This window comes from Stomoxys calcitrans, chromosome 5 (assembly GCF_963082655.1).
Source record: "Stomoxys calcitrans chromosome 5, idStoCalc2.1, whole genome shotgun sequence".
NCBI classification, from domain to species: Eukaryota; Metazoa; Arthropoda; class Insecta; order Diptera; family Muscidae; genus Stomoxys; species Stomoxys calcitrans.
Window position 1 is genome coordinate 32,920,775 of NC_081556.1, and position 26,580 is coordinate 32,947,354.

The window sequence follows — 26,580 nt, forward strand, 5'->3', positions numbered from 1 at the left end:
GGTTGAAAATTGTAGTTACTACGGCCATTTAAGAGCAAGTCGGTCGATACATATATAGGGAGCTAGATCTAAATCTGAACCGACTTTTAATGAAATCTTGCATATAGGTAAAGACTAGTAACAAAACAATACATGCGAAATTTTGTGCAGACCCGTTGAAAATTGTAGTTACTACGGCCAATAAAGTGCAAATCGTGCGATACATATAAGTGGGAGCTATTTCTAAATCTGAACCGATTTTGATAAAATCTTGCAGATATATTAAGATCAGTAACAAAACAACCCATGCCAAATTTTGTGCAGATCGGTTGAAAATTGTAGTTATTACGACCATTTAAGTCCAAATCGAGAGATACATATATATGGGAGCTATATCTAAATCTGAAGCGATTTCGATGAAATCTTTTAGAAATCCTAAAATCAGTAACAAAACAATCCTTGCCAAATTTTTTGCAGATCGGTTGAAAATTGTAGTTGCTACGGCCATTACAGTGCAAATCAAGCGATACTTATATATGGGAGCTATATCTAAATCTGAACCGATTTTTACCAAAACCAATAGTGTTCGTCCTTAAGCCAAATAAGTGACATGCGCAAAATTTCGTGACGATTGGACAACAAATACTACCTGTACCTTGATGACGAAAATACATCGAATCAGAAAGTGATTCTGATTCGATCGGTAGATCGATCTATTGTAGATCTTCCCCTTCTTAGCGTCTTAGCGTTGCAAACAAATGCACAAATATAATAAGGAAAGATTTTAAAACTATTCTGGAAAAAAATGTTGACATTATTTTTTGCCAAAATAAAAAAACAAGTAAAAGCGTGCTAAGTTCGGCCGGGCCGAATCTAATATACCCTCCACCATGGATCGCATCTGTCGAGTTCTTTGCACAATATCTCTTTTTAGGCAGACAAAGAATAATGAATGAGGACGGAGGAGAAGGAGAAGAAGGAGGAGCTATATCAAGTTATAGTCCGATTCGGACTGCAAACTACAGTGGAATAAATCTCCTCCCTATCGCATACACGATACTCTCGAACGTACTGTGTGAAAAATTAAAACCTAAAGTCAATGAGATAATTGGGCCCTATCAATGCGATTTTAGACCTGGTAAATCCACCCTAGACCAGATATTCACACTGAGAGAAGGACAAATCAACACCTACCATCTCTTTGTTGACTACAAAGCCGCTTCCGATACTCCTTTACGTTCAAAGGTATTTCAAGCCATGTCTGAGTTTGGTATCCCTGCAAGTTAATAAGACTCTGCAGGATGACACTGGCTGATACCCGTTCCTCAGCAAGAATAGGAAAGTATCTCTCCGAACCATTTAATACCAAACGAGGTTTCAGACAAAGAGACAGCCATGACAGTGTGATCTCTTTAATATCCTGCTGGAAAAGATTATGCGAGATGCAGATGTGAATAGATATGGCACACTAATCACAAGAGAACACATGCTACTCGCCTATGCCAACGACATCGATATCATAGGTCGGTCAACCGAAGTATTAACTACAGCCTTTGAAAGAATCGAAAGAGAGTCAGTGAAAATGGGTCTGGCAGTAAATGGAGATAAGACGAAATGTATGGTTTCAACTCCCAAAAAACCTTGCACAACCAAGTAGATAAAGAAAATGGAGAAAGTTGGGAACCACAACTTTGAGACAGTCAGTAACTTTATCTACCTCGGCACCGCCGTAACCAAAACGAATGACACCAGTTTTGAGATTAGGCGAAGAATAATGCTGGCAAACAGATGCTACTTTGGACTAAGTAAGCAGTTTAGAAACAAGGCCACCTCTTGACAGACGAAGATTACACTATACAAGACACTGATACTACCCGTGCAGTTATATGGTTCTGAAGCATGGGTACTTGTGAAAGCAGATGAGACAGTGCTTGGAGTATTTGAGAGAAGAAGCTCCAGCAAAGAAGTCTTTTGAAGGCAAGACGATAATTGCGCTTTCCAGAGGCTCAAGGAGTTAAGACTCAACTCAATATATGGCAGCTATACCAAGATATGGACCGATTTCCGTTTGTGTCCCTTTCTAGACGAGCCTAATGACCGAAAACTTGTTTGTATGGCAATGAAAGAGGGAAAACAGAAATCACAACATACCATTCGAAGCGGGACGCGCTTGGTCCATTTCTAACAAAATATTTCATGAAAATGCACAAAAATATACATTTTTATGAAAAATATTTTTATTAAAAACAAATTTGGACGATTTTTTATGTGAAATCCTTAGCTCCCAAAGTTGTTTTTACGATTTTTATTAATCTTAATTATTTTTAAATAACCTTTAAAAATTTTTATAAAGCATAAATGTTTACAAATTTAATTTAAATTTAACCAAAATTCTAAGCAATTCAATTTTCTTTCACCATCTCACCATTTGACTACTCTGGGTATAGAAAGACTTGGCATACCACCTGTTTAAAATTTTTCATTATAAATTGTTTGAAAAATCAGTTCTATGGCATATTTATTATCAATTTATAAGTAAAAAAAAACGAAATGTCTAACTTGTCTTGGGCGCCACTAAGCCAGAATAACTAATAAAAATCAAAACAAATCCGGTCTTTTTTTTATTAATAAAATACAACTTCTCTGCTAATTTCCAAAACATATTAGCAATTTTGATAAGTTTCAATAAAACTGCTTTATTACAAATTAATACTTAAATTATGAAAACCCGTAAGGTTCAGTTCTAAGGCTTATCTTGCCACACAATATGCACTAATGCCGCCATGCCACCACATGCCACATAATGTCGCCAATGTTTAAGACTTGCGATAAGAAACAGTAGCCTGGACTGTCAGCCAGCAATAAACAGTGAAATGATGAGTCATGCAGCGTGTAATGCCACACAAAGAGGAGGATACCGCATCGAAGAAACTCTCAAATTGTGGTGCTTATGTTGCCAAGAATATTTTTAAATAAATTTTAAACTATAAGGCAGAGTGTATAAATTCACAAACAGAAGGACGGACAGACAGACCGAGGGACAGACTGATAGTAAGCCCCAGCAACAACCTGCTTAAGTATACAAAAGAAATATGTGTGTGGTAAGTTTTGAACATAAATTCTACAGGTTGCTTGCTAGTTGGTTGGCTCAATGGTTTGTTGGTTTGGGTTGAAATTTATTTTGCAAAAAAAAAACCTGTACACAAACTTATTCGAAACATATGGAGGAGAGTCGGACAGACAGACAGACAGCAGCTAGCTACTATAAGTAGCCGCCTCAACTCTTTGAGTTCACTAAACTTATTTTACGATTTTAAATTGATTTCGAATGCATACAAACCACAAAACGACAATAAACTCTTATTTCAGAAACTTTATACTTGCAGAAGTATTTAATAGTGAAACTTTAAACGACCTTGTAAATTTCGTATTCGATATATATGTTTTTAATAGCTCTTCTTCTTACATAATTTGAAATATATATTTTATGCAATTAGCAAAAAATAAAAACATAAAACAAAAGACGCCTATCAATATCAATCAAGTTTGTTTAAGAAATGAGGTTTTAAAATGTTATATTAGATATAATTAATAAAAAGTGGAGACGGTGTTAAGTTCAGCAATGTCGAATCTTATATACCCTCTAATATCAACAGCTTGGTAGTTGATCGTATGATTTTTAATATCCTCCATGATAAGGATATGCTAATTTAGTTATTTCGTTTTAAAGGGCTGTACAAGCCGTATGGAATGAACCCTTGACAGTTGTGACAGCATGTCATAGTTCTGTTAGGTCATGCCTTACAAATCAACTAATAGACCACAGGGCATCACAACTGCATACTACAGTCACAAATGCATGCAGCCAAGCCCAAGAGCGGCATGGAGTGCAATAACAGCGACATGTAGGTGACGATAGTCTCAGGTAGTTTCAAAATAAAAAAGCATAGCGTCAAGCGTTATTTCATACGCGAGTGAGTTTTGCAAAGAAACAGTTGCATGGAAGTGAGAAAAATGGAGTACATGTCCCAAAAACCATGCAAATAAATGTTGGAAAAAATTTGTTTCGGCAAGCAAAAATCACTAATTTTAAAAATTCAACAAAAATGGCTTTGAAAATCCTCTCTGTGTCTAGTAGCATTTCGTGTGGTGTCTTTTTAAAAAAATATTGGTATGGTGATAAGCCATGACATGAGCACTAAAATGCAAATTTCTGGAAAAATGGTAATATAATGCTTAACCAATATTTTTTTGCAGTAAAACTTAGGTAGGTTAGGTTAAGTTTAAGTGGCAGTCTGCCATCAGACTCACTTAAACGTTTTCGTCCATTGTGATACCACAGGGACAGAAGGAGGAAGACGCATTCTAGTTTCTACCGTTGAAACATCAAGATGGCCTTAAAGAGGTTCTCAGAGAAATGAGAACCTAAAGTGGAACTCATTTTGACTGCTAGTGCCGGGCACACACACAGAAGGTGTTCTATAGTTTTTTTTTCTTCGATGTCCTCACAGCTTCTGCAAAAGTTGTTACTGGCAATCTTCATGTCAGCATGTTTTCCGTTTAGACAGTGACCTGTCATGACGGACACAATGACTGAGACGTCTGTTCTAGCCAATGAAACCAAAACAGTAGACCTCTTAAAGTCTAGATTAGGCCACATAGTTCTGGAAAGCTCGTAGCCCCCTCTTTGTGACAATCTATCATTCGTTGTCTTTCGGGCCTGCTCCTGAAAACTTAGCCAATGACAGCAAAACACTAGACCCCTTAAAGTCTAGATTAGGTCACATAGTTGTGGAATGCTTGCAGCCCCCTCTTTGTGTCCATCTATCATTCGTTGTCCTTCGGGCTTGGTCCTGAAAACTTAGCTTATATGTCGCTAGAGGCACACCCACAGATTCCAGTATCCCTGGAATGTGTAGGGTAGTTTCTAATCTCGCGAGCTCGTCCGCTTTACAAATCCCTGGCATATCTCATTGGTCCGGCACTCAGAACAGATGAATTTTGAACTGTCATCTCGTTGAGAGATTTGCGACAGTCGAGGGCGGTTTTTGTGCTTAGAAATACGTTTTCCAGAGATTTAATGGCTGCCTGGATGTCTGAGAAGATATTTATGCCAATCGTCGTTATGACATTATATCTTAGCAATTCCACCACTTTCTTAATTGCAAGGATCTCCGTTTGAAACGGACTGCAGTGGTAGGGTAACCTTTTCGATATGACCAGTTTTAGATCTTTAGAGTACAACCCAAAGCCCATCTAGTTTGGAACCATCCGTATAGAAGTCTATGTAACTTCTGTTCCCAGGGATATCAAAAAGCGGGTCAGGTAGGGTGTAATCAACACTGGCTGTAATAACGGATATTGTACCAAGGATAACACAGTGTCCGTAGCCCCCATATGATCAAAGAGAAAGCATCCTTAACCTCACGGTAGTGGTCACTGCAATTTGTTTAGGCACAATGTCCAGAGGCATTAGATGTAGCATTAAATTCAGTGCATCAGATGGTGTCGTTCTCAGTGCGACTGTGATGCACAAATAAGCCATCCTTTGGATTCGGTTTACTATTGAACAGTAGGTGGACTTTTGAAGCGCCGTCCACCAGACCACAACACCATATAGCATTATAGGTCTGACAACTACAATATATACACAATGCATGCCACGCGGTCTTAACCCCCAACTTTTGTCAATGTCTTGTAGGTGTTTAGGGTAATATTTGCCTTTCTTGACCTTTCGAAAATGTTGGATTTGAAGTGTAAATGGAATATTCTCTCCTTCCAGAACAGATTTACAATCCCAACCGACAATCACTAATAAAAAGAATTTGTGCAAAATTTTAAGCGGCTAGCTTTACTCTTTCGAAAGTAAGCGTGCTTTTGACAGAGAAACGGATGGACAGACGGGCATGGCTAGATCCACTTAAAATGTCATGACGATCAAGAATATATATGCTTTATGGGGTCTAAGGCGAATATTTCGAGGAGTTACAAACAGAATGACGAAATTAGTATACCCGCATCCTATGGTGGGGGGTATAAAAATGAATTTATATTTGTTTGTTTGTTTATTTGTGGGAATGTAAGTTTGTTTGTTCCGAATACACTCAATAAACAGCTGAACCGGTTTTTTTTGAAATCTTTACAAATTTTGGGTAGAAGTCTGAAAGGAATAATAGGCTATATAATTTTTTGATATCGGAAGTAGGACCCTCCCACTTACCCCAAAAGTACTACCCAACAATAAAAGTGTATCGATCAGGACAATATGGAATTCAAATGAAAGGTATTAGGAGTTAAATTCGAATTTCTTACTAAAAACTGGGTCCAAGTAATTGGGGGACCGTCCCAAACCCAAAAACCCCCTAAAAAAAGGTTTATTGGACGAGCATGACAATATGGGACTCAAATGAAAGGTATTCGGGAGTATACTAAGAATATGGTGAGGAAGAAGGAATATGCTTTATTATTAATTGATATCGGAAGGGGCAGACCCTCAAAATTGAACGTCCATATCAATAAAAAAATGAAAGGTATTCGGGAGTAGATTACAAAACTGGCATACAAAGTCAGGTCGAAGTATAGGGGGTCATCTCACCCCCCCAAAACCCCCAAATGGGCATATTAGCCAATCACGACTATATGAGACTCAGTTGGTTGATTTGTTCAGTAAAGACTCAAAAATAGCTGACCCGATTTTCTTAAAATTTTCACAGATTGTGATTAGTGGTCTGGAAGGTAACATAGGCTATATAATTTTTCTATTTCGGAAGGGAGGCGCACACTTCCCCTTACCCCAAAACCAAAAGTGGGCCGATCGGGACAATATGGGTGCCCCAATCCCCCAGCGCGCCCCAATCCCAAAACTGCCTTAAAACAGACATATTGGACGTTCATGCCAATATGGGACTCCAATGAAAGGAATTCGGGAGTATATTACGAATATGGGGAAAAAATGAAGTTCATTTATTGGGTGGTTACCACACCCCCAAAAACCACCCAAATAGACATTTTAGCCGACCATAACTACAATATATGGGACTCAAATGAAAGCAATTTGGAAGTAGATAAGGAAAAATACATTAAAATCTGTGGTAAGTTATCTAGGTGGTGCTTAACCTCTTAAATCACCTCAAATAGGTTATTAGACTCATCATGACAATGTGTATTTGAGGTATTTGAGAGTAGCAAAGGAATCCAGCTTTTGGGGTGAAGTGTTTATGCATAAGCCCCAAAGCACCTTCTAAACTGAACTTTTTTCCCGAACAGCTCAAATGAAAGGTTGTTGGGAGTAAAGAACGGATTAAATACCTATTTTTAGGGCAAAGTTGCGGAGTACCAGCTCCAGCCCCAAAACGCCCTCCAACCGAACATAGCAGTTTTGGGCTTAAATGATAGGTGTTTGGGAGTAGAGCATTAATTTGTCATCTATATTTGGCGGAATGGCTGAGGTAACAGCCCACTCCCGAAAAGCACAGCCTGTCAAATGGATATGTAGACCAACAACGACAATGGTGATGTGAGGCTCATATAAAAAGTATTTAAGAGTAAAGCACGAATCTTATATTTACTTTAAGGGCCAAGTATCTAGATGGCCACCGTAGCGTAGAGGTTAGCATGTCCGCCTATGACGCCACCATCAGAAAACATTTTCAAAGGTGGTTTTCCCTTCCTAATGCCGGCAACATTTGTGAGGTACCATGTCATATAAAACTTCTCTCCAAAGAGGTGTCGCACTGCGGCACGCCGTTCGGACTCGGCTTTAAAAAGGAGGCCCCTTATCATTGAGCTTAAAACTTGAATCGGACTGCAGTCATTGATATGTGAGAAGTTTGCCGCTGTTCCTTAGTGGAACATACACGGGCAAAATTTGCATTTGTCTAGATGGCTACCTCATTCCCAAAATACACCCTAAACTGAACATATTTACCCACTACAATATAGGAGTTTAAAGGAAGGTATAGAGGCAAACTTCTCACTTCTCATATGATTGAGTGCTGTCCGATTCAAGTTTAAGCCCAATGACAAAAGACTTCCTTTTTATAGCCGAGTCCCAACGGTGTCCCCTTGTGCGCTAACTCTATGACGTCCCCCAGTGCGCCAAGTCTACACGAATTCGATATCCATATTCGGGGCGAAATTTCCCCATTTTAAAACTACTAAAACACGAATTATATATCGACTATTGCAATATAGGGCTCAAATAAAAGTTATAAGAGCGTTACAGAAGGTGCTGCGGAGAGGGCCCGGCTCAACTAGTTTCCCATAAATCCGACATTTTGTTTAAATTTCCTATGGAATCGACATTTTGTCAAAACTTCCTATAGAAAATTTCCTTCAGAAATGTAATTTTGACAGAGCTTCCTAAAGAAATAAAATTTTGATAAAAAATCATATAGAAATGACATTTTATTTATGCAATGAAAAAAAATTTCCTATAGAATTTGAATATTGAAAAAATTTCCTATAGAAATTAAATTACGATTAACATATCCTATAGAAATGAGAAAGGAGGCCACCGACGCTGAACGCCTGGGTTCGAATCCTGGCGAGACTATCTGAAAAAATTTTTAGCGGTGGTTTTCCCCTGGCAATGCTGGCAACATTTGTGAGGTACTATGCCATGTAAAACTTCTCTCCAAAGAGGTATCGCACTGCGGTACGCCCTTCGGACTCCTCTATAAAAAGGAGTCCCCTTACCATTGAGCTTAAACTTGAAACGGACTGCACTCATTGATATTTGAGAAGTTTGCCCCTGTTCCTTAGTAGAATGTTCATGGGCAAAATTTGTATTGTTTTGTATAGAAATGAAATTTTGATCAAATTTCTTGTAGATATGAAATTTTTACAAAATTTTTTATTGAAATGAAATGCTGACAAAATTTCCACTAGTTCGCGTTGACAGTTAGTGCTAAGACTGAAATATTCTCTAAAAAAATAATTTGAGAGATTCTTAAGGTTTTATTTATTTCCCTTGCGAATGTTTAAACATGAACAAAATATTTGTTTACTAGTGTTATTGTCTAACCTAAACCTTGACACTCAAAGTGTGAAATTCTTTAAAAATATTTATGATTTGTTTTTTTTTTTTAATGACATTCCAAAGTGTCATATAAAGCATCTTCAAATAGTTAAAAAAGAAACACACACATAAACCAATTTCTCTACTTGCTGACATGTTTTGTGTATACACTACGAGTATGTGTGTTTTTACAAATCCATCTAAATGCTGTTCTTAAGACACCTTGGAAATAGAAATAACAGCGAGTTCACCAGCTCCATGGTAGGCATTTGAATGTCAATGTCTTTTGTGACAAACACGTAATTCCTTTGGTGGTGATTGTCCATCACACATACGATGATGATAAGCTGACAAAATGAAAATGTTTGCTTTTAGATCGTGCTGTGTGTTCCTCAAGGTGACAAAGACCCGGATAAAATCTGTGCAAGGATAGAAGCGATAAATATCACATGCATGTTTGCAATAGCATTGCTTAACATAGGCTCTAAGTGTTGGAATTGTAGAGCTGAAAGACAGGCTGGCATTGCTGGAGGATGTGTGAATGAATGAATGAAGGAAGGCATGACATTTTTAAGTGACACAAACAATTGCCAATCATGTGAATAACTGATATTGCATGATCAAAGTGACAGGTGTCTTTCAATAATTGTAGGGATGTTATATTGGCATATAAGATGCTTAATTGTTTTGAAAGTGTGAAGAAAAGAAATGACATTTGAAAAAAGAAGAAGTGCAGGGGTAAAAAATGTAGTAATATTTAAATTATTTTGTAAATATGATCTTGTAAGAATCTTTTGCGAGTATTGAAAAACTGTCATTACCATAGGATCTAAATACCAAAGTTTTCTCTATTATTTAAAACATCTTCTAAGAAAGTTTCTTTAGTTTTATCAGTTTTCTCAAATAAAATGAAAGTGAACTTTAAATCATTGTCTAGGAGTCTTCGCAATGGCAGTCATTAAAATTTTAACACACTTTTTTAATTTTGTCATTTTGTATAGCCTATGGCTAAAAATGTTGGCTTAAATTGCAGTAAAAGTGTTTAGGAAATTGGTGGACAAATTGTCTAGTAGGTGCAGTGTTTGTTTTCAAATGTCTTCGAATCATGCATCATTATATTAGGATTCATTAAAGCACAAACGGCATTTCATGCTTAAAGCCATTAGGAAGACAGCATAAGCCAATGTTAATCATTGACCACATAATTTGTGCCAGGGCCAGATTTACCGCATTAACATCGAATTGCTGATGATTTTGCTGCAGTAGCGGCTGCTGCCGCTGCTGTTAAACGAAGTTGTTTAACCAAGTCTGTAGGCACTTAATCGATGGCGCCCATTTTCCCTTTAGCCTGATCAAAAGAAAAGGTTCGACCATCCATTGATTTGGCTTAAATGCAACAGTTGGTCTTGTAGATCCTCTCGGTTGGTAGGTAAGAGTTTGTTTGCTCTGTAGCCGGTCGTTCAGGTTGCAAGTGAACATATGTTGACCATTAACATTGACATTGTCTTGGAAGGTAGGTGCGTCTTGCGATTTAAGAACGCTTGGGGACAAGGGTTTGCCCAAAGGATTTAAAGCGATGACGACAACATCAACAATCATGAATTGGCCATAAACTTGGTTTCTTTGCTTTTGATTTCTTTGTTTGTTAAGTAATTTTATATTTTTTCCTTAAGCATTACTTATGCAAGTCTTAAAGTTTGCCACAAATTTCCCTTCTTCTGTGTCATTATCATCGAGTCCCAAAGGGCTGTTAAGCAGTTAGCCACAGCAAGTTGTTTGTGTTGTATGTTATGTACAAAAAAAAAAGAAGCCCAGCCTTGTGCCCTGAATGTTTTCATGCTGTTTTTATTGCCTCTAGCCGTCTGTCGTTTGCTGTGTTGTACTTGAAGAGGTATTTTTACCTTCAAGTTGTTTTACTTATGCCACACTTGCAACATTTGCTAGTGTTGCTTCATTTAACCAGGTGTCGACACTGATCTGTAATGACAATTACAACATTTTGTTGCACTCTACCGCTTTGTCTCCAAGGCTTGCCTGCCTGTCAGAACCTGAAGCTAGACTGACGGACAGACAGACCAATGGACCAAATAGACATACTATATGCCGACACTTGTACCATAACATCATATTTACACTGATGCCATCTCTTTGGGAACAGTCTAGCAAGACCTTAAGGAATATAAACGTCGACAAAGACCTTAAGCGTTTTTCTTTCCTTCACAAGCAGTTAGACTGCATGGCAGAAAAAGAACCGGTGATGCAATTATACGAGGGAGGTAAGTGCGGCTAAAAGAGCCTCATGGGTCAGCTTTTGTGAATCGGTGGAGGGGGTCAACGAGTACTTTAAGTTTCGTTGAATGTTATCTTAGGACACGAAGACCCTTAGGATTGTCACCAGAGATGAAGGAACTTGGACGAAGTATAGTCCGAAAATCTCAAACTCCTGGCTACAAAGCACTTTCCGTGATTCTCGGATGTAGCCAGTGGAGCGGTGACATTACGGTTGTCTCTCAGATACAAAGCATTGGCGAGGTCCTTGAGATCATATGCCATGAGGCTTCTAGAAGGAATTTTAAGGGCTTGCATTTGCTACGCTTTGAGTCGACTGCGTAGCGTTTTCATTCATGGCCCAGGGAAACCGGTCCACTCCCCGCCCAAGGACTTTAGGCCAATCGGTCTGTCGTCTCTCTTCTTGAGAACAATTGAGAGACCGGGATCAGCGATCTTCATGACCAATCGTTGGTAAGCGATTACCAGCATGCCTACAACAAGAGGCGATCAGTTGATAGTGCCCCCACGACGTGGTGCTTTACATAGGGAGAAACATGGAAACAGGAGGCTCTTCTTTGGCGTCTTTCTTGGATATAGAAGGGGCTTTAAACAATGTGAGGTTGGGGTCTATTCGGCGTTCTCTGGTTGAGTCCCCCTCTTCCGGTGAATTGGATTGATGTTATGCTCTAGGGCAGAATTAGCAATACATCACTGGCTGAGGGTTCGGTGAGGAAGATTGTGACAAGGCAGTCGCCGCAGAGGAGTGACGGGAGTGGTTGCCTATGCTGCCGACATCGTCATTTTGAGTAGCGATAGCTTTCTCTACTGCCACCGATATCTTTCAAGGCGCGCTGAGGCGACATCACTTCGGCGTCCTTCTTGGATATAGGACTGGCCGCTGGCCTTCTTCCCAAGGAGGAAGCTTTGGTCTAAGGCCGTCCTGCCATTCTTGGGCCCCTCTATTTACATGGTCAAGATAGAGGGGCCCAAGTTGCCCCTTAATTCCTAGGAATTAGGGAGTCACATAGACTACTGAATGGGTGCATAGTCTTTCTGCTATAGTTTCTGCGATTCTCAAGGCCTTGGATATGATCCTGAGCCAGAAGCGGCAGCCTCTCACACCGTAACGATTTATGTGCACAGTAAGGCGGCGCTGAATGCCCTGCCTGCGGGTCACTTGAGGTCGAGGCCTGTAGGGAAATGCAAGAGGCGTCTCGAACATTTGATGGCTGCTGTCGGAGTGCGCTTGGTTCCGGGCCATCAAGGAGTGGCGGAGAACGAAGCGGCTAATGGGCTGCCCAGGTTTGGATCAAGAATGGACTCTGGAAGTGAGACGCCGATGGTGAACCCCCCTCTGTGTTGGCTATTTGGGATGGTAAATTCCTACTATGAAGAATGCCTTGACTCGTCGTGAGCTGGCGTTGTGGACTGCAGGATTGCCAAGGCCCTGTGGCCGATATTCTCCGAAACGAGGACTTCGATTGTTATCGAGCTTGGGAAGCATGCCTTTGAATTCTTGGTCGGAGTCCTGACAGGTCATTACAATGTTAGGTCGCTGACATGGCGATGAGCTCGGGACGATGAGTATTTCTGCAGGGTCTATGGGGATCAGAAGGAGTTGGAGATGGCTGAGCATCTGCTGTGCCAATGTCCCGATATAACGGATAGAAAGCGTAGGATTAGGGGTGAACACCTCTTCTCTCTCTCTCTCCCTCCTTGAGAGCCATCGTAGTGCATAGGTTAGCATGCCCGCCCATTGTGGCTTAACGCCAGTTTTCAAATCCCGCCGGCGAGAAGACCTTAAAATATTTTTCAGCGGTGGTTATCCCCTCACCTAATGCTGACAACATTTGTGAGTGTTTCTCAACAAAGAGGTTGTTGTTGTTGCTGTAGCAGTGTTTTGTGTTCTATCTTTCGTCTGCATGATTCTGTTGAGTGTCCAGATCCAGGAACTCTGCGACTAAGATGGGGTGCTTCCAGAGGGATCTGGGTTTGAGACGAGTGGGTCTGACTGGGCTGTCGTGTGTCCCTAGTTACAATCGGGACAACAAAGACTCCCTGTTCGGACTCGGCATAAAACAGTAGGTCCCCTTCCAGCACTCAATTGATATTGTGAGAAGTTAGTTTCCCTCTAATTTGTTCCATAACGGGATGGATGTTTGGGAAACACTAAACCACCTCTTCTCTTCACTTAGCTCTCTACAGTCTTCGACCCCCGGGTCATTCTGGACTTCTGCAAGGGTCTGGGTTGGCTGACTGGGCGGCCCTCTAACAGGCGAGACTTCTTTCTGTCTCTATGCTGGCTTTTTTTATCTTTTTCTAATGGTTTTCATCTTTCTCTCTCTTTTTTCCAATTTCCTTCCTTTCTAGGACAAACACAATGTAGGAGGTCTACGCAATGTAAAGAGGTCTCCGAGTGAAGCGATTGGCAACTGATTTTCATTTCAAGTTATGGATCTATAGGAACCGTACTTTTCAAGGCTTTTAGAAGTCATGACAAAGTCCCACGTCCAAATTTCAGCCATATTGGATAATACTTGCGCCCTCTAAAGGCTCAAGCAGTCAAATCGGAAGTTTGTTTTACATGAGTGCGACATCAGGTTATGGACCAATTAGGCCATACTCCGACACTCTTGTCGGAAGTTAAAACATAACACCGAGTGCAAACTTTCAACCAAATTGGGTTATTAATGCACCATATAGAGACTTAAGAAGCCAAAACGGGAGATAAGTTTATATGGGAGCCATTTCACCAAGTAGAGAGCGAAATCTCAAAACTCGGCATCTATTCTACGTTCGGTTAGAGGAACAAATTTCTGTAATGGCCAATTAAAGTAAGTAATATAAGAATGTGGACCGACTTGGGATCACCTAATATAACTATGATGGCACCTAGCATTCATGTTTTGGGTTAAGAATAAAGTTCGTTTTCTAAGTCTTTTGTTTTGGAACATGCGAACACAATTGATCACAAAACACCGAAATCATATTTTTTTTGAATAAAACGCATCTTTCTTAAGTCTTTTGTTTCTTAAACAACTTGTACGATAAATTTTGTATCTCTACCTCGTATTGATTTCATCAACTTACCCAACATCGAGACCAATATAATCGACCAGCAAAGCGTTGAAACTGAAAGAGAAAAGAAGGAACCTTTTTTTATTTATACTTTGATGATTTAACATTACATTAAAGATGCAAGCCTACGATTTAATGTTTACTAATGCTTTATACAAACACCCTTACGTTAAACGATATTTACGCATACAAAAGCAACTCCATATGTATGTATGCATGAAACAATAACTTGAAATATATCTTAGTATTGGTACAAGTCATTACATAAGAATTTCTTAAAGGCATTTTAACTTGCCCTCCCTTTTAGCCTCTATGTTATGCTGTGTTTTGGTATTTTTTTCTTTTAAAAATGTTATTGTATGTAGCCTTCGTTTTCCTTTTTTTACTCTCTGTCCGTTGTTATTGTCAGTTGTCTTGGGCAAATAGAACTTAATTACATGTGTTTTATTACTGTGGCATAAAAGTCTATTGAACTTAATGTTGAGTTTTGTTTAAGTTTTTGTGGTGCTACTTCCAGGAACATCTTGAACGAGTAGGAAAATGTAGAGCGTAAATAAACTATTTAAGTAATGGTGCAAAAAATGGCATAAAGATTTTTTCAAAGGACTTTTAGTACTTGGGAATGGCAAGTTTTGAAAGTTTTCTTGGTATAAAGAAGCATTTAACTTTTTTTTTCAGTTAAACAGAAACATTTAAAGTTTTCAAGGAAAGTAATAAAAAGCAGTTCAAAAGTGAAAACGGCCTTTAAAGCATTGTAAGAAGAATTGTTCTGAAATTATATTTTAAACCTTTTAAAGCATAATCTCCAAACTTTATTTGATTATATCTACACCTTCCACCAAGACCTGATGTTGGTCTGATGGTCTTTCGAACAAATGAAGCTTTCATCTGAAAATATGTACAAGAAAGTAGCTTAGGCCATATCATATTCCTCTACAGACATGAAAGAAAATAGAAGTCGTTAACTTTGTTGGACATATTATTTTAATTTTTTACTTCTTAATACAGCGAAAGCTTTTAGCCTCTAGCAAAACTTAGTAAAAGTGTTATTTAAATTAGACGACACATTGAATAGGAGCAGTATTTGCTTTTTGAATGCCTTTGGGAGTAAGTTAGGACAATTATATTAGAAAGGCATCATTAGCGTTAAAATGTTTTGTAAATATTAAAAGTCATTAAAAAGCAGCACAATGTAGCAAAAACCATTGTGTGAATGTACTAGAAAAATTGACAAAAAAAATCTCCGATCTCTCTCTCTTCTCAAAATTTAAAATTTTCTTTGTAATAGTGATTTTTTATACAATTTGAATTTTAAGGAAAAAATTTTGATTTTGATCTTTTGTCGAAATTTTAATAAACAAAAAACTAAAGTTCATCCGAAAGAATGGGACATATAGAGTTATGTAATATCTAAGTATAGACCAAATTGTTCAAGGATGTCGTTGTACCCTGTTTCTTAGGGGAATATCCAATGAAAATTTAGTATTAGTATTCCTGATTTTTCATTTTCAAATTTGTTTGCCTATTAGGGCGAAGATCATTAAGTTGTACAAATTTTTGTTTGTTTCTCTTTCGAGACGAGCTCAATGATCGGGGATTTCCTGTGCAAGTGGAAAAGGAAAGCCAGAGATTGCAACACACACCAACGAATTTTATGGTATGGTATGTTGTAGTTGAATCGTATTAATTGCGAAAACGCCCACATTACCACATTAACCACGCTCGACAACCCTGTCTATTAGCTGTACTTTTTCACAATGCATGTGCTTCTGTGTAATGACAGACTTTTTTCTGCGACAATTACACTACATCCCGGGTACACATGATTCTGTGCATCTGTTGGTTGTATTGATGGCCTTGAACGCGCCCGGTTTGTGAAAAGCCTGGAACAGACTGAGCTCGTCTGTGCACACCTGTACTTAGTTTGGGAAACAGTACCAGACTTGAGACGACTTAGGGGCCTAGAGTGGAGAACAATTAGGAATTTTATGAATAGTTCTGAATACCCTACTTAGCTTTTTTCGATGTTATTTTTTTAATATTTAGAGCGTCCAACAACCCTATTACTGGCTTAGGTGTATGTCCATAGTGGCATGGGGCGGATTAATATCCACACTCTCTTTTTAACCTAAGCTAACCTGTTGCTCAATATGCCTATATTTAGCATCATGTCTTTGAAAGTCATACATTATGCAGCGACTGGCGTTTTGACGAATTGAGTCTACAAAAATCTCACCTGTCAGAAAAATTCACTATTTAGGAAGCTTTAAAAATTTTTCGGTAAAATTTTGGGAGTGAAACTTGAAAATTTTTAATATATCAAAGTTACGTTGGGTGGGAGATGGTTGTTTGACGAAAACCAAATGAAATAAAAATGGAATTTGGCTGGTCAATTTGTCAATTTTGTCTTAAAAACAACTTCTTTCGAAAAATATGTCAGGCAAAATTTTTCTTTTTAGAAAATTTCATTGAATTTTCGTCTTTAGGAAAATTTTCATACACAGTTGGAAAAAATTTTGAAATTTTGTTTTTAACAATTTCAATTCTAGGTGGACTTGGGCCCATTTTTATCTCTTTAAAAAATTGTTCACTGAAATTTTCTCTTAAAACATTTTGTTAGAATTTAGTCTTTCATTGAAATTTCATCTAAAAAATTCCCTAAAATTTGTCTTTAGAAAAAATGTTATCGAAATTTTTATTATATTAAAATTTTTTACAATTTTTCAATTTTTGTTTGTTTCTCTTTCGAGACGAGCTCAATGATCGGAGATGCAAATGGAAAAGGAAAGCCATAGATAGCAACACACACTAGCCACTATGGGACGGGTTTCGTCTTTGGTTAGAAGACTTTCCAAAAATTTTTTTAGAAATGTAATTTTTAATATGCGGGCGGCCATATGGCCCGGTTATGAATCCTGTAATCGTACACAGTGACCCCTAATCAAGGGCCAACACTTCCCTAAGCTCTTTCGGTAGACAGAAGGCCAGAGTGTTCTGGAAATTCCACATTCATCCACAGACTCCAACCTAGCCACCGCCTCTAAACTGACCATCTCCTCTACTATGCTCAATAGTTCGACAAAAGTTACATGTGCAAGACTGGCGACAAGCTTGCTTGCCGTGGAGGAGCTTCTTCTGGCATATTCGTCCGCCCTTTCATTTCCCAGAACACTGACGTGTCACGGAACCCAGGCCCAATGTCATGAGCCAAACACTCCGCAATGCATTTCGACCTTACCGTACTCGAATTCAAGGCCTTAAGGACCGCCAAACTGTAAGCCCATTCTCCGGAACTTATATGCGGTTAAAGTAGTGGCACAGACCTCTGACTGAATGACCGCACACTGGTGCGGCGGTCTAACTAGCATACCAATGTGGAGTGTGTCTGAGTAGCATTTTTTAAGCAAAACTTAAATACTAAGCCTTTGAAAATAAAACTACGTTAGGATCATTTTATGACAAAACAAATTCAAAACATTGTTGGTATTATTTATTGATTTCATGCCTACTCATCACATAGGTAGGTGATATAAAGGATGTCTTTACAAATCTACTCTAATGATGAAAAACGTGCTTTTTTCAATTTACGTTTTTTCCCATGAGTTTTCGATTTCCCATTTATGATTTATTTGGGGGGGCTATAACAAACCCGAAAATCAATATGAAAGTCACATAATTTTTAAAATATGCCCTGTCATGCTTAATTTTCATATTCAAGAATTTTGTTTTCATCATTTTGTTTGCCTTATCAAAAGTGCTACCGATTGAAAATATCATCAATGATCGGCAATTAAGTTAATGTTCTGAAGCATTTTATTTCTTTTCGATAAACTATTTTTTCAACAAAATGAAAAGAGAGAGTATAAAATTGTTTATTCAAATGCCTAATGACTAACCAAAAGAATGTTCGACAAAAGTGATTCTGTAGATTTTGGTTTGTAAAAAATTTAATTGTTTGACAAAATGAAATTGAAAATATCTTAAATGCCAATGATTGTTTCTTCATTCATAGCCATTCATATAAATCATTATTAGCCAACAGTAGAGCTAGTGGTGATGTTGACAATGATTATTTACTTTCTAGTTAACAATTCTATGAAAAAGAAATAATTTTATGGTGATGGAGAAAAGCGATTGGTTTTCAATGAATGTTGATTGTCAATGTGAATGTATTTTAAACGTTATTCTTTGTCTAAAGAGGTCGCAGCTATGCATTTGTTTTTTTCTATACTAAACAAATGACAATGGTCAACGAGAGTTTTTCAAAGAAAATCATGCTTTTAATTAGGTGCAAATCATTTTCCATTGTGAATATATTGGGTTGCCCAAAAAGTAATTGCGGATTTTTCATATAGTCGGCGTTGAAAATTTTTTTCACAGCTTGTGACTCTGTAATTGCATTCTTTCTTCTGTCAGTTATCAGCTTGCTTTAGAAAAAAAGTGTAAAAAAGTATATTTGAATAAAGTTCATTCTGAGTTTTATTAAAAATGCATTTACTTTCTTTTAAAAAATCCGCAATTACTTTTTGGGCAACCCAATATTTATATTTAAGGCCTTAAGCTTGACTTAAAATAGTATTACCATTGAAAAGTTCAAAGAATAAAATATGGCTTTCAAAATATTTTTTCCAAGCAGTTTAGAAACTAATTCTTTAAAATTACTTTAAGAAGATTTTTTAAGTTTTAAATATAAACAAAAGACTTAAGACACAAACTTTAAAAAAAAAAAAAACAAAATTAGCTTAAAGAAATAAAAAAACAAGTTGAATTCGGACGGGCCGAATTCCATATGCTTTTCAGTATGAATCGAATCGACCATGATGTTCTTTTACTCTATTGTCATTTTTTTAAAATTTAATTTCTTGTCCCAATTTTCTATCTTTGTTCATCTGTTGGTTAACGTAAGGGATAAGAGATACCAGATCGCGGTCCTGAGAGGTTTTAACTTGGCAAAGTCCAGGCCAAGTTTGGTTTCACCATGGTTTTAATTGCGGACACTGACCTGCCTGTGATGTAACCTGAGGTAGCAGCCTTTATCTCCCTTTAACAGTTCTTTTATTTTATAACAAGTAAAAAGGCGTTAAGTTCGGCCGGGCCGAACTTTGGATACCCACCACCTCGGGTATATATGTAAACCATCTTTCATCAAAATTCGGTGAAAATTTCATACCTTATGTCCCATATCAGTTATATCACAATAAGTTCCGATTTGGACCATATGCTAATAACTACACTAGCTACATCTAAAAATAAACCGATCTGAACTATATACGACACGAATGTCGAAAAGCCTAACATAAGTTACTGTGTCAAATTTCAGTGAAATTGGATTATAAATGCGCCTTTAATGGGGCCAAGACTTTAAATCGAGATATCGGTCTACCTGGCAGCTATATCCAAATCTGGACCGATTTGGGCCAAATTGCATAAAAATGTCGAAGAGCCTAACACAAAGCAATATCCCAAATTTCGGCGAAATCGGACAATAAATGCCTCTTTTATGGTTCCAAAACCTTAAATCGAGAGATCGGTCTACCTGGCAGCTATATTCAAATCTGGACCGATCTGTGCGATATTGCAGAAGTATGTCAAGGAGCTTAACTTAACTGTCCCAAATTTCGGCGACATCGGACAATAAATGAGCATTTTATGGGTCCAAAACCATAAATAAAAAAATCGGTCTATATGGCAGCTATATCCAAATCTGAGCCAAATTGAAGAAAGATGTCGAAGGGCCAAACACAACTCACTGTCCCAAATTTCATCAAAATCGGATAATAAATGTGGCTTTTGTGGGCCTAAGACCCTAAACCGGGGGATCGGTCTATATGGCAGCTATATCCAAATCTAAACCGATCTGGGTCAAATTAACGAAGGAAGTCGAAGGGCCTAACACAACTCACTGCCCCAAATTTCACCAAAATCGGATAATAAATGTGGCTTTTATGGGCCTAAGACCATAAATCGGAGGATCGGTCTATATGGAGCTATATCCAAATCCGAGGAGGATTTTGAAGGGCCTAACACAACTCCCTGTCCCAAATTTCAGCGAAATCGGATAGTAAATGTGGCTTTTATGGGCCTTAGACCCTAAATCGGAGGATCGGTCTATATGGCAGCTATATCCAAATGTGGACCAATCTGCGCCAAATTGACGAAGGATGTCGAAGGGCCTAGCACAACTCACTGTCCCAAATTTCAGCAAAATTGGATAATAAATGTGGCTTTTATGGGCCTAAGACCCTAAATCGGAAGATCGGTCTATATGGCAGCTATATCCAAATCTGAACCGATCTGGGCAAAACTGACGAACACAACTCACTGTCCCAAATTTCAGCGAAATCGGATAGTAAATGTGGCTTTTATGGGCCTTAGACCCTAAATCGGAGGATCGGTCTATATGGCAGCTATATCCAAATGTGGACCAATCTGCGCCAAATTGACGAAGGATGTCGAAGGACCTAGCACAACTCACTGTCCAAAATTTCAGCAAAATCGGATAATAAATGTGGCTTTTATTGGCCTAAGACCCTAAATCGTCGGATCGGTCTATATGGGGGCTATATCAAGTTATAGTCCGATATAGCCCATCTTCGAACTTAACCTGCTTATGGACAAAAAAAGAATCTGTGCAAAATTTCGGCTCAATATCTCTATTTTTGAAGACTGTAGCGTGATTTCAACAGACAGACGGACGGACATGTCTAGATCGTCTTAGATTTTTACGCTCATCAAGAATATATATACTTTATAGGGTCGGTTTCGATGTGCTGCAAACGGAATGACAAAATGAATATACCCCCATCCTTCGGTGGTGGGTATAAAAATGAAGTTGTTGCGCTTTGTTTGTTTGTTTGGCCGTTCCGTATAGTCTCAAAAACGGCTCAACCGATTTTCATGAAATTCTCACAGATAATAGAGTTTGAGCCCCCGGTGAAATTAGGGTACTAAATTTTGATATCAGAGTGGGGAGGGAAGTGTTAGACCCTTCCTCTTACCACCATTTTAAAATAACTCAGATCTCTTGAAGCTCAATAAATCAAGAGTCAAGATCAGTTTATACGGCAGCTATATCAAAACATGTACCGATTTGGCGCATTAACAATCTTAACCGACCTACACTAATAAGTATTTTGTGCAAAATTTCAAGTGCCTAGTTTTACTCCTTCAAAAATTAGCGTGGTTTCGACAAACAGACGGATGGACGGACGGACAGACCGATGGACCTGGCTAGATTGACTTAAAATGTCATGACGATCAAGAATATATAAACTTTTCGGGGTTAAAACGGAAAGACGAAATTAGTGTACCCCCATCCTGTGATGAGGGGCTCAAAAGGGGATGATTTAAGCGAAATTTTGTATGCCACCTTATGGTGGCTTATTCAAATAAACTAGGGGGGACGCCCCATCCTAAAACCCACCGGAACGGACATGTTTACCGATTGGGGCAATATAGGTATCAAATGAAAGGTATTAAAAAGTAGAGTACGAACTTGGCATACAAATTTTACTTAAGTGTTGGAACGCCCTCTTTCCCATAAAAAGACCACCCAACAGGAAAATTTGCCGCTTTGGGCAATATGGGTATCAGATGAAAGGTATTTAAAGTAAAGTACAAATCTGATATAAAAATTTATTACTTGTTGTCTGAGGGGTCTCCCCATCCTCAAAAACCCACCCATATTTGGTAGTTAAATACGAATATGGTATTAAAAATGGGCTGCCCCAGGCTCAAAATGGCCCCAAAAGTAGCGACCAAAATCAAGAGTGGACTGATCGGGACAATATGGAACTCAAATGAAAGGAATTTGTGAATAGAGTGTGAATATGATATTTAGAATTGGGTTCAAGTACCTAGGTAGCCTTCCCAAGCCCATAACCGTCCCAAAAGTACCGCCACGAATAAAAGTGGATCAATCGGGACAAAGTCGGACTCAAATGAAATGTTTTCGGGAGTAGAATACGAATATGGTGTCAAAAATAGGATCCAAATTCCTAGCCGTCGCTCCAATAGTATCGCCCAAATTGTCACTTATAAACCATCTTTCCCTTTCCACGTACTGGAGTATGGAAAGCGTATGCCACTGTAAACTGGGAGATGAGCAGGGCAAGTGCTCCCTCGTCTCCTCCTCATCCTCGAGACAGCTTTCGCAGTAATCATTATGCGGGACTTCCATCTGCGTAGTCATATGGCTTATCGCACAGTGTCTGTTTATAACTCTTGCAATAGTACTCAGTGCTCGCTTATTAAAGCCCAGAAGTTGCTTCTTTCTCTTCCAGCGAACGGTAGGCCGAGTGTCCTGGTAATCGGGCTTCATTGAAGAGACTCCACTTCGCCATAGCCCTCTGCTCGGCCACTCCTCAACAATGTTCAGTAGTTCGAAAAATGGTACGTATGCAAGACTAGCGGCATTACTTCTCCCGTGCCTCGTAGGAGAAATTCCATTCGCCGAGCATCAACATGGATTTCGAAGACGGCATAGCACAACTGCTTTGCATACCATCACCGCACACATTTGCTGTGGCTACAATCAGCCCAGTCCATGTGATAGAACGGTCCTCGTGGCACTGTACCTATCGAAGGCATTGGACCGGGTCAGCCACGCCAAATTTTTTAAGCACATAGCCAACGCGTCCCACCAGCCAGGCCTGAAACGCTGGGTCACGTATTATCTGTGTGGCCACCAATCAATTGTGGAATTTAGGAATAAGAAGTCGAAGCACCGTAAAGTGAAACAGGGAGTTCCCCAAGGCGGGGTGATATCTCCGGCACTGATTAACTTCTACCTAACCACACCTCAGACGGCATAGAGATCATATCATATGAGGACGATTGTACGATCATAGCATTAGGCCTCCCACCCATTGTTGACATCTGAGATAAAATGAACGTCTATCTCAATGAACTTGCCTCATATTTCGCTGCAAGAAATCTGAAGATATCTGCCACCAAATCTTCAGCCACATTGTTCACTACAAATGCGCGTGAGGTGAATACTGAGCTGACTGTGATGGTCGATGGAGAAATGATTCTGACCATTAAGTGTCCCCAAAAAATACTTGGCGTCACATTTGACAGCTCTTACACATTCTCGCCACATGCCGCAGCAATTTGCGATAAAGTCAAAATTAGAAACAAGTGACTTGAGACACTTGGGATGCAGACATAGAAACCTTGTTGACCACGTACAAAGCAATTGGCCGGTTTGTGGTTAGTTATGCAGCGCCAGTGTGATCCCGTCAGCCCTGTGACACGCAGTGGAATAATAATCAGATCTGAATGCCGCCCGCCGAACTACGACGGCCTGTCTCCTCAGTTCTCATGTGGACCACCTCCATCAGGAGACGAAGATCCTACCAGTACGAAGACATAACTACACGCTGTCTAAGCAATATCCTTTGGGCTACTATCGCTGAAACTATCCAAATTATCATCTTGTGGTAGATCTTAAGATAGATCTAGATGATCTTGGGCGTGAGGTTTAGCGCTGCTAGAGAGAACCTCAAGCGGCATATCTAGCGGGTCTAGACAACATTCATGCAGACACGGTAACAGATGTGGTAAATAGCTGCCGGGAGAATGTAGTCCTTGGAGAACGATCGCCTCCAATTTCACCTGAAGAAATTGACCTCCCCCGGCAAAAAAGAGTAGTTATGGCACAATTACGTTCCGGCAGATGCAGCCGCCTCAACTCCTACAGAGCAAGGATTGATGCCGACGTGCAAGATGTATGTCCCGATTGTGACCAGGGACGACACGATATACGTTACCTGTTTAACTGCCCTGCCAGACCCGCTCGATTCAGACCCCGATCCCTTTGGACGCATCCCATCTTAGTCGCAGAGTTCCTGGATCTTGACACTCAACAGAATCAAGCAGACGAAAGATAGAAAACAACAAACCGCTACAATAACAACAACTAGCGACTGGTTCGCTCGCAGTGGAGGCTACCTTCCTGGCATATTCGTTCACCTTCTCATTTTCCGGAATACCATCATACCCGAGAATCAAAAGTAGCGCTTTATCGTGAGACTATACCGGAGTCTATTCAGGGATTTCCAGCACTCCGCTATGCATTTCGAGCTCACAGTCTTCGAACCAAAGGCATTGAAGGCCCACATACTGTCGTCATAAATCCTGAGCTTCGAAGTTAACTCCCAACCCAGGATTTCATTTGCAGCTATCATTATGGAGCATTATTAGGTGAATAATAAGTATGCTATTGCATTGGGAAATTAGGGCTAGCAATGGTTTTGCGATGTACTTTTTGTCTTAGTATTGGATTGAAAATTGGCTGTTATAGGCCAAAATATCCAAATAAATATGACAAACGTCAGAGTAAAAATTCAAAGTTAAAATATGGCGGCTCGATTTTCACCGTAGACGTTTGTTCTAGTGGACGTTTCTGCTCGGAACAATCCCAAAAAACGGAAATGCGAAGGGCCCCTTAAGATGTTAAAATTGCTATTGTTGAAAATGGTTATTTCGATCCATTAATAAGTAAATATACCCCCATCTTGAGGTGGTGGGTATAAAAATCATGAGTTTAAAATTTTATCTCAATATCGGGCAGACAATTCATTCCTCTGAACGGGGAGACAGTCGATTCTTTGACATTTCTACAACGATTAGGTATATATATGGTTGATAGGTCGTTAATGAATCTTTCGATATGTGCAAACAAAATGAAGAAATACAATATGTATACCCTTATCCCATGGTCGAGGGTATAAAAGCCCTCAAAATAACACTTTAATACGCTGTCATATGAAATAAGTGATCTCACTTAATTAAATTTCATCATCTTTCATTATAACCATTTCAGGTATTTGATATGTGTCATAATTAATGATCGATGCTTTAAAACTTTATCTGAAGTGCAGGGCATAAAATCCATCCGAATATCTCGTATACTTTATCGGACAGTCAGTTACATGTACCACAAGCAGCATGTGTGTATGTGTTCCTAATGCCAACATTAACATTTTGATGTAATGCAGTTGATGGTTTTTTTTTGGTATATTATGCAATATTACGTTAAATGTTTCTCTGTGTTATAATTATTGCTGGCCAGGGGAGTGCATGGATCAATGTTCAAAGGTAAGAAACATCAGGCAAAAACAACAAAACGAATTAAAATAAACATTATAATCTACAACAACATTATTTGATGGAAATTCATGTAGTTTTCATAGAAAGATCATAACGATATGGTCTGTTACGTAGTGTTACAAGATGCACATTAAACAATGGTACACAATTCTTGTCCATAGAAAAACAAAAGACTTAAGACACGAACACTGTGTGTGTAGCGACATTAATGGGATGTGCGGTGTTAGAAATGTAAATTAAATATCTTGTGGATTTCCTTGAGACATGTTACAACACATGGAATAAAGTGATACCATCAAAAGCTTAAAGTAATGAATATTGTAAAAAAAACTATTTTTTTGACCAAATTTTGAAGAAACTTGGGCTTGGATGCAATATAAATCTTAAATATTGCTTTATTCCGCTTCAGTCTCTCAAATAAAGCAATCGAGCTGAAACTTGCAAATTTTCCTTATGAACATTCCATTAAGGAACAGGGGCAAACTTCTCACATATCGACAAGTGCTGTTCGATTCAAGTTTGAGCTCAATGGTAAGGGCCGCCGCAACGGCGTGCCGTAATGTGACACCTCTTTGTGTAGAAGTTTTTACATGGCATAGTACCACACAAATGTCGCCAGTATTAGAAGAGGGTAACCAGCGCTGAGAATTGTGTCTGATGTTCTCGCCAGGATTCGAACCCTGGTGTTCAGCGTCATAGGCGGACATGCTCCAGTAGGGAGCTGAAACTTGCTGCTTATAATATTTGTATACATAGGTAGATAAGAAAAAGTATGGAGATGTGCTGTATCAGTCTCCACCTTTAACGTCTTAAACTCATAAAAAGGAAAATTTTTCGCCAGATTTCACTGAAATTGGGAACAGAGTGTTGTATAGGTTAGGTTTAAGTGCCAGTCTGCCATCAGGCTCACATAGACGTTTTCGTCCATTGTGATGCCACAGGAACAGAAGAAGGAAGATACCAGATCGGTTTAGAAAGCCCAACAACTTGCAAATGTTCACATTCGCTACATCAGACAGGTTCTCAAAGATATTAGAACCTAAAGTGAAACTCCATCTGACTGCTAGTGCAGGAGACACCCACAAATGGCGCTCTATAGTATCTCCTTTTTCGATATC

At 39.0% G+C, this 26,580-nt stretch overlaps 1 protein-coding gene across 8 annotated transcripts in view; it reads right to left on the minus strand.

Annotated features, from left to right (window-relative positions):
- Nucleotides 1-26,580, minus strand: part of LOC106096378 (serine-rich adhesin for platelets) — a 276,685-nt gene that overhangs the window by 91,523 nt on the left and 158,582 nt on the right. For all 8 annotated transcript variants that reach the window (XM_013264094.2, XM_013264098.2, XM_013264096.2 and 5 more), the window contains exon 4: nucleotides 14,360-14,401. The gene's annotated coding sequence lies outside the window, so the exon portion shown is untranslated. The remainder of the gene's footprint in view (nucleotides 1-14,359; nucleotides 14,402-26,580) is intronic.